Source organism: Poecilia mexicana, unplaced genomic scaffold, assembly GCF_051168715.1.
Source record: "Poecilia mexicana isolate PSO_F unplaced genomic scaffold, ASM5116871v1 scaffold_15, whole genome shotgun sequence".
Lineage (NCBI taxonomy): Eukaryota > Metazoa > Chordata > Actinopteri > Cyprinodontiformes > Poeciliidae > Poecilia > Poecilia mexicana.
Genome location: NW_028263384.1, coordinates 8,417,545 through 8,427,198, shown reverse-complemented (window position 1 = coordinate 8,427,198; position 9,654 = coordinate 8,417,545).

The window sequence follows — 9,654 nt, the reverse complement described above, 5'->3', positions numbered from 1 at the left end:
ACAAAGACTTGCTAGCTTATTTTCTGCATACTTGTGCAGAACATGATGCGAGCTTTGGGAAATGAAGTTGGTATTGCAGAGCCGCAGAAGACGGGCGTTGTATCGGACTCCAAATGGCGCCATGGACAAATGAAGTTAGATAGGTTTTAATAATGTTGCCATTGGTTTTTATCATTTGTGGATGGAAGCAATTAATCCTTCAAAGACAAAATTGTCCATTTAAAAAGATTTGTATAGTTGGGGACTAAATTGGGGAGCAATATGGTACATACCATTTAAATATTTAAAACTGAAGGATACACCTCGAGGTCTTACATGATACTGTTAAAAAGGTAACAGCATACTAATTTGTTTGAACAATTGGCTCATTACACTGACACGTAAAAGACATTTAACCAGCATTTTAACCTTTTGCTCATTGACAGCAACAAGAGGCAAAAAAAAAAGCTCTTGACTGAGTCAACAGCATTGCTTGATACAGCACATCTCCTTTAACGTAGGCATGTAACTTTTATGCCACTTTTGTTTTTTGTGCTTTAGCAGGACAGTAATGAGTATCAACGGTGCATTAGCAATACAGATTATGAGAAGTGAGGTTCATACGCACGTGTCTCCCTGGTATTTTAGTTGTGGGCCAGTTTGAATTTGAGAGCGTTCTTTTAAAAACACAAGTGACGTCAGTCTTCACTTTTTACTGTTGCTGTGTGGTAAGTAAATGAATAGCACGGTTATGCAAAGTATCCCCTAATGTTCCCAAATATAAACCCAGACTTATTTGTTTCTTCAGGCTTTATTGAAAGTCTTTAACTTTAAAGCTCAACTGCGTTCTTATTTGAATTGAGCTAAATTGAATTTCAGCCAGCCATTCTTCTCCTTTTTTTTTTGTCTCGACGTCCCATTAACATCAAAATGCATTTCCATTTATTTATTCACTCCCAACAAGAAAACTGGCATTTGTCTGAATGCCTTGAAAGTCTTTGACTGTCATCTGACTTGTTCCCTCATTGTGTCTGAGAAGAAAAGCAACATTTGAATCGGTGCTGATTACTGCTGGTTGTTTTCTTGTTTCCCAGCTACTTTTGCAGCAGCTTTTCTCTCCAGCAATCTTCTTTTCTATTGCAAAAAAGAAAAAAACATCTGACTACAGGACTTATTAAATCTCTCTGTACTGTAACAGATGTGGAATTAAATCATTTATTTTCCAACTAATTGTGATTGTAGTTTTACAAGAGGAAAGGATATTTCTGAGACAACCAAACAAGAACTCAAAGTAAAATGAAAAACAAAATAAAAAATGAGAGAGAGATTCGTGTTGGGAATGAAATAGGTGTCGGAAGTCATTTGAAATTTGACATGCCCTGACAGACACAAACATTTTATTCAAAATGTACATATACACCTAATGCCCTGAGTCAGAAAATCAAAGAGGATCTTCAAAGTAGAAACCCTGAGTGTGAAACTGTGTTACGTACGGTCGGCTGATCTTTGCCAAAAAGTAACAGGTCGTTCACGTGTTTCTCATCTTTTTAAACAATCAGGATAGAATCTACTGTTCCACAACAGCTGACTAAAATGTATAGGCTTTAGCTGTTTAATTTTCTTTCTTCACACTGCCACTGTGATAGATTGTACCAATTCACAGTGATTTATCTTCCAGACTCCAATTGCGTCCTCTTCCTGTTTGAGGAAGTTCTTTTGCTCTAATTTATTATAAACAAGCGCCTTCCCTCTGACCATTTGATGTACTTCTTCAAGAACCTGTATTTATGATGCGCGTCGCCGAACGAGATTCCTCCGCCACTTGTTTTATGCTCTGCCGTCGGTGCAGGTGTTTGCCTCGGTTCTTTTCATTACCTCCCCGCTGTGTCGTGGCTCAAAAACTTGTTAGGCCGTCCATCAAATTGGATTTTTTTTTTTTTAGACATGTTCTCGTCTGCTCGGCCCTTCCGCTCGAAGGTTACCGGGCGAGAAATGATTTTTGAATTGAAGTCTAACAGTGCTCGCGTGGCCGGCCCTGAATGCTGAGCGTGGCCTGAAACTGTCACAAAGTCTGCGTTGGCTGTCAAATTATGAAGAACCACTTAGCGAATAACGAGAGAAAAAGCCTCTGAATTCTTTCTCGTGGCTGCTTGCTCCTCTTTGTTGAAGCCGTCAGTGCTCAGCTAAAGCCTATACATCTAAATGTTTATTATGAGGCTTTCAAAAGCAAGACTGAAGGACAAAGGTATAATCCACGTGAAGAAAGCCGTCGCACCGAGCTGTTTGTGCTTAAGGTAAGTTTTTGTACTTTTAGCCAATACTTGATTGTCTGGCTCAACTTTTTAGCACAAAAGCCTTTGTATTTGAGGCATTTGTCTGGTTACACGTGTATACAATTATTAGACAAGTTGTATTTTAGATGATAAGTGCTCTGTCATAAAAAATAAAAAAAAAAACTTAACCTGTTTGTCGCGAGAGGACCCAAATAGAGCTCAGATTTGATTATTTACTGAAGTAAATGCGAGGTGTTGGCTTTCTCTGGAGAATATCTGTGTGGGAAATTGTTTGGACAACTGTCATAGTGCGGATTTATTATGCAACTAAATGAAAAAATGAAAGAAATTCTCAACCCACCACTTTTATTTTGTTTTCTGTTAAAGTAAAACGAGCATCCATTAGAGTCTCTCTTGTTTCAGAAGTGGAGCAGAAAGCTGCCAGAAGTCTGAAAGGGTTCTGAACCTCTGTTTCTCTAATAAGCAGAAAATAATTACTGTGATGAATTGTCGACCACCGCTCTCAGACAATACTTCTCCCGATTTCCTCCTTCCCTCCTGGGACAAATCATCACATAAGTCTTCACTGTATAGTCTCTAATTTTATCTAGGTGCTTTGCTATCACTACTGTCCTTTTCAGTGGATGTGTGTGTTATGCCTTTGCCTGCATTCAGCTCATTTTTATGGTTCACATTTTTTTATTTCACACATTTCAGCTTCCTCTGACGGAAATCAGAGGAAGACTCAAATTGAAACAGTAAAATAGCTATACGTACATTTTAAGAAAATGTTGTGGGGTTTACCACTGATTCGTTTTATTAAGAGTCTATAAAGAGTTGGTTAATAAGGCACTAAAGATTTTCTGCTTTTGTTGTTAAGAATGTTTTAATAAACTATGTGTGTGCTATAAAGGGAAAGATTTTAAGGAAGCCTTAAACTTTAGAGGATTTAAAACATTAATGAACAACACAGTTGTTCCCTTTTCACAACTGGCAATAATGGAGCTTTAATAAATAAAATGTTAACTGTGATTGATTATGCATCACAGGCTACTTCTAACTCAGTGCTAAGTAATCTTGCTGTTGGAGTGGAGCGAGTGGGATCCAGCGGCTGCCCTGAGGGACGAAAATCACTCAAATAACCTCCATGACTCCACAATAATGCTAAGTGTATTAGCAGACTTATGAGCGAATCCTTATGAAATCACTAAAAGCATAAAAGGTAAAGTAAATGATTCACTAACTTTAGGTCAGTATTTAATTCGTCCACATTTAGCTTCATTTGTTCCACTGATTATGTATGAACATGTCAGGTTGGCACATGTAGAAATTGCTATTTTCTGCGTCCATGATGCGGCCAATGCCGTGCTCCATGGTAGAGATTTTGTGTTTATGACGACATGCAGTGTTTTGTGTTAACTAAACATAGCATGTGGTTTGATGTCCAAAAAGGAAAATACTTGTTTCGTCAGACCAAAGAACTGTCTTCTTGAGGTCTCCCGTCTGAATTTGGTATGAATTCAAATCAGTGTTTTCTATGAAAGATTTTTTTTTTTTGCTACTTTCTAATACGGATTGGTCTGGTTTGGAGTCTGGACAACAGTTGTTGAATGTGGATCTTCTGTTATATTCCTGCAAGTGGACATGCATGGAGTTTCCTTCAGGTAAATTGGAATAATGTTATGAAGTTACATAGATCTAAAATAAGTGACTCAGGGAAATCAGCTGGACTTTGTTGAGATAACTTGTACCGACTGGAAGCAGTTAACTATAATGTGACTGTATTTTATTCTAATCTTAATTGATTGGACAGGATGACCCACAAATCAACGCTTACACTTGTATGTGAAAAGTCGCTGCAAACAGATGCAGAACTATGCAATCATACATCTTTGAAAAGCAGAAGTAGCGCCTCCTGCACAACCAACAAGAATGCAACAGGTGGTTTCTGGACAGTAAGTTGACAATAAAACACTTGTTTCTCCAGCAGCCATTGTACAACGCGTACAACAGTTAAAACCAGCTGACTAAATGTCAGGTGCTTGGGTTGCTAGGTGATGGGCAGTGCCTGCTGATTTGTGACATTACATTCAGACTGTTCATTTTCCAGACACGAAAAGACATTAAATCATTGCCAAACAAATACTTGGGTGTTTGTTGTTTTAAGTGCTGTTTTCAGAAGCAGTAGAGACCCAAACAGAAGTACAAAACTTGCAAAATATGAATTTTGCCTAATAGGTCAACTTTAAAACATCCCTTTGATTTATGCTTTAATTCTAAGGCAGTTGAATTTCTTGTTTCATGTTCATCACTATTTTTATTTTAAACTCTCATATTCAGCATTATGTGTGATGGCGTTAAACCTAGAAAGCATTTACCACACAAGTATTTACCTTGACAATGAAAAGATGTGATTTGAGTGATTAGATTTTACCGGGTGGTTTGAGGATAGGGGGGCACCATAGGGTCCGCACCCTGAACACGCTCTGTCTGGTGACGCCCCTGTCACCCAGTCCTTCTCTCTTAGATTTGCAAACACCCACACACGCACACTTTAGAGCAGGTTACTCTGTGTCAGTGACTGTTCTCTGTTGAGAGGTTGTGGGCGATGTGATGATTTCGAGTTACTGTGGCAATTCTCTGTTGCCGCGGTGACGCTTCTCTCGACAACCAAAATGCAACCTGCAATCACAGACACCCGCGTGCCGCTGACTAACACCCGTACTCAGTGCTGGAGAGGGGAGACGGGATAAGCAGCATGTCAGGGCGGTCGCGACTAGACAGACCCGCACACACACGGCTCGCAAACATTAAGGCTCCTGACGTCGCAGAGATGCTCTCATTAATGTAAGATTTCATTCAGACGGGTCCCCACATCAAAAAGACCAATCTATGGCATTTACTGTGATCTGTTGGAGGAAATACTATATGATATTCATTATTGGAATTGCATTACAACCAACAGCAGACTCTGATCAGGTGTTCAGATAACTCGGTTTTACTCATTAGTCAGAAGAACAATATTTCTTGATCTTCTTCTACTTTCTCTCTGGTAAGCCTTAGTCTGATCTTCATGCTCGTCGAGAGCAAATGTTTCGCCGAGGCACTCCTTCCATGCCAGGTAAACTTCTGTGATCTCTTTCTGATTGAACAGGCACACAGTTTCATGTCATAACATGGCCCTAATGTAAGTCCCTAGATTATGTTTTCATTGTTTGGAGACTTCTTTTAGGATCTTACGGCCTGCCCTCAGGGTAAACTTGACCGGACAGACCTGGACATGCTGGGAATAAATACATGACGTTCAATTAATTAGAATATCACCGGAAAGCTAATTTATTTTAGGAACTTTGTCACACTGTATAAATTAATTTTACACACATAGATGTTTGAAAGCCTGTATAATCTGTTCATTATGATGATTTTTCCACTTACTGGAAATGAAAAATTTGACATTTAAATTAGAACATTACAACAGAACAATAAAAAACAACAGAAATGTGGGTTTAATGAAAAGTATGTGGAATACCTACTTAAAGGTTGTTTTATTTCTTTTTCAGAATGTACTTTTAATCTTACAAACGAGCCCAATCTAAACTCATTTTCTAATTTGTTAAATATGACTCACTATACAATCAATTTCACAGATTATCTGTGTCACACTGTTATGTCGTGGTAACAGTTTTAGGAAATATGTTTAAAAAAAAAGAAGCAGAAATATATCTTTGTAAAATTTACAATCTGTAGCTTTAAGGACCTTCAAACATATCTAAAAATTAGATTTGGATTGTTAAACATAAGGATTTTTAAAAAAGAATAATTTAGCCTAATCTAGGATTTTCAGTATGCAGATAATTGCAGCTATAACTGAAGTATGACATGATCAAAAGGTGCAAAGGACATCAATACTTTTGCAAGGCGCTGCAGCTCATTATCCCACTTGAACATTTATGTTTGAGCGTAAATCATGTCTTCATTCTTGGAACGTGTAGAATGTGTGCAAATCATACATCAAAAGATAGCTGAAGTGTTAGCATAAACTTAAAAGATTACGCGTTTGAAAAAACTGGACAAGTGTCACTTGAAGGAGCCGTGTCTGTGTGCTTAAAATTAGGAGATGACAAGATTTGGCTGATTAAATAATGCAGCAAAAATGAAGAGGGAATTAAATATGAATGGTTTCAAACGAAAGCTAAAGTCACCTTAATCTGGAAGCAGCTAGAATGAAAAGCGGAAGAGAATAAAGGAGTAATAACAACAACCCCAGTCAGATAGCATTAATTGAACAGAGACCAGTAACTGGAGCTGTGAAACGTGACTCACTGGCGGCAGCAAAACCTGGCACACACTCACACACCAACACGAGTTCACCAGTTCCATTCCCCCCCCCTCTTTGCCTATCACCATTATGTCTTATTTTCTCAGCCCCTCACATGCCTTCGCTTGATGCACACACACACCCGCAATCATTGTCACAAAAGCAGACTCGTCTTCCACGTGCCTGGATGTTTCATCTCCCTTTAATTTAGACGCAGACCCTCATGCATACTCTCAAAAGCACACACAAATCCACTCGGCCTACCCCACTCCCGCCTTGACATTCACACACAGTCCTGCAGCTGCACAAGAGCTCCTTCCTGTGCCGCTCGCCCACCTGCAGCACGGCAGCAACCCAGAACGAGAAAGCATCTTTTCAACCTCTCGGAGTGAGAAGCACTTAAGGAAAAGTGCCATGTCTCTCAAGCATGTCACTCAAAACGTCCCCACCAACCCTTCCTCCTCTCCGCACCTTTTGCAGCTTGCGTCTGCTCTCACATCCACGTCTTCTGCAGGTAAAGGATATGTTGGTACTTCTGTGACCTTTCATTGGGAATGTGGTGAAAAGGACATTATTTAGATGCCAGAAAGCTTTTTTTTTTTTTTTTTTTTTAAAGAGCTGCTAGCTTGGTAATGCACATGTTCCTGCCAAAGGAAATGATCTCAATGAGACATTAGGCATTAGGCAACAGCTTTATGATTTATTTTGAAACATATTTTTCAGTTCAAGTATGTCTAGATGGGTTTATTTCTTGATGACATTGTTTCCATAGATATCCATGGCCTAGAATTTCTTCATTTTAACACTTTTGATCTCAGTTGTGTCTTCCCTTTCAGAGAAAACATGGACGGGAATCTACATTCACTGGTTTGACTGATTTCAGACCTAGAACTTCTTGCATTAATGGATCACCTTATGCCAGAACAATTAATAATTTGGCTCAGAAAACCATAAAGACAAAGGCAGAGATATTGGACTTTAGGATGAACAAAGCTGGCCAATGTCTCCTCTTCATCAATGTTAACAAAATTCAGAGTTTCACATTCCTAGCATGATATGCTAACACTCCCATCTCCCATCATCGTTCGATTTCCCATTGGCCCTTTGCAACGATGTTACCTAAGCAGGTTGAGGCGCCATGATGGATGTCAGAAAATTTAACTTAGCAACTTTGATGGTTTTTGTCAGTATAACTATGGTTTCTATTTGCTCAAGTCAAGCTAACTTGTCTGTGGAAGTAGCTCATCTAGTTGGGGCTCATAGACGGCAAATTTGGAATTAGCTAGCTTAGAAACTGACTCATAACTTCTCCCAGCTTTCGTTTGTTGATTTGATCAAATCGCCGACTTTGCCTGAATTCACACCACCTGATTTCTATACCAGAGTAGAACTGAAAATTCACTAAATTCGGGGAAGACGCAGAGACAGAGACTCACAGGAAGGAAACTGAACACAGAAAACCCTAAAAATAAATACACAGAAACACGGATCATGACAAAGACTTGTCTTCAAGAAGGGTGAGATGCTGGGTGGAGGTAGTTGTAGAGATGTAAAAGTTGATGAGCCAAGTTGTTGAAGACGGTGTAAAGAAATGTTGAAGCTAGGATAAGAGTTCTTGGTAAAGCAGCAGCAGGAGGGTTTAGTGCAGAGAAAGAGCTCTACAAATGCAACATTTGCCTTGAGGGTGTTGACAAATAAGTGTGGAAAAAGTCTAAGGGACTTTCCCTGTGTGCATCTAGTGAAAGCAAACGATGGCATGCAAAGAGAGGAGCTCTGGTACTGCATGAGGAGGTCAGGCAGGGTAGAGAAGTTAGTGAGGGTGGTACAAGACACGCAAAAGGACAGAGAGATGTTGGTGAGAAACAGGACACACACCTTCCTAAAACTTCCCTTTGTCAGTTCCCATATTTTCCCATAAGTCTTGGGAATCATTAAGATGTGTTTTTAGCCAATGGTAACACAGGCCTTTGCGTTATTTTTGGTCAGCAGCGAGGTTTTTGTTACCTTGGAACAAAAACCCAAGGTATTTGGGAGGCCATTTGTGCCTTGCGACCTTGCGTACATCACTATGTACACTTGAGGTGATAGTCACCAGCTCCCAGTGACCCTGCAAGGATTAGTAGGTATATAGCCTCTTTCAGGTTGAGGATTGCATTTGACCACGAGTGTCTGCATTGCCTGTACAATGCAGACACTCTATTTGCCCTGATAAACATTAACTCACCTCAGCATTCTCAGTGCTTGAACAGCCCTTATTTAATGGAATTTTGCTAATATAACGGAGCCAAAAAAATATCTTTGACTAATTTGAGGCTCTCAGACTGTGTTTAGAGCAGTGGCATTTGATTCAAAAGAAACCTCAATTTAAAGACGTGACAAGACTTGATGTTCCACTAGATGTGCTTCCTTCCTTCATCTTTTAACTCGTTCACCAACACGTCAGCTTACAGGGCAAGATAGGAAAAAAAACGTTGAGATGGTTTGGACATGTATGGGGAGGTGAACATATAGGCGGGTGAACATATGCAAAAACATAAATCTATTAAAGCAAAGACATTAAAGCCATAAATAAATGTTGAAAGACACTAAGGATAAATTATTTTTATGCACAAGTTTCACATGTGCATAAAATGTGCACATGTGAAACTTACGGGCACATTTTATATATTGTGTAAATTGAATTGACACTTGCAAAGTGAGACGCTATATTTGAAGCTGAGTTTTGCACAGGCACTTTGAGACGAGATGAAAACCTTTGTTCTTTTTTTTCACGTTTATTTCCCAGAAAGGTCTTTTTTTTTATATGGATTGTTAATACAGGCGAAGTTATAAATGGCAGTGTTAAACAAAGTGGTCTCGGTGTAACAAATGCAGCTTATAAGTGCCAAGCAGTTAACATTTGTGGCTGAACTTAGCAGTAAACGAGACAGGAAAAGATGAACTGCAAATAAAAACAAATGAGCAGGAAAAAGTAATGTAGAAAAAATATAGTAAAAGTAAATTGCAGAGTGAAATTAACTGAAAATAGTTTTCAATGCTTTTATTACTCTGTCAAGTTGTTTTTATAAATGTTTTCCCATGTTC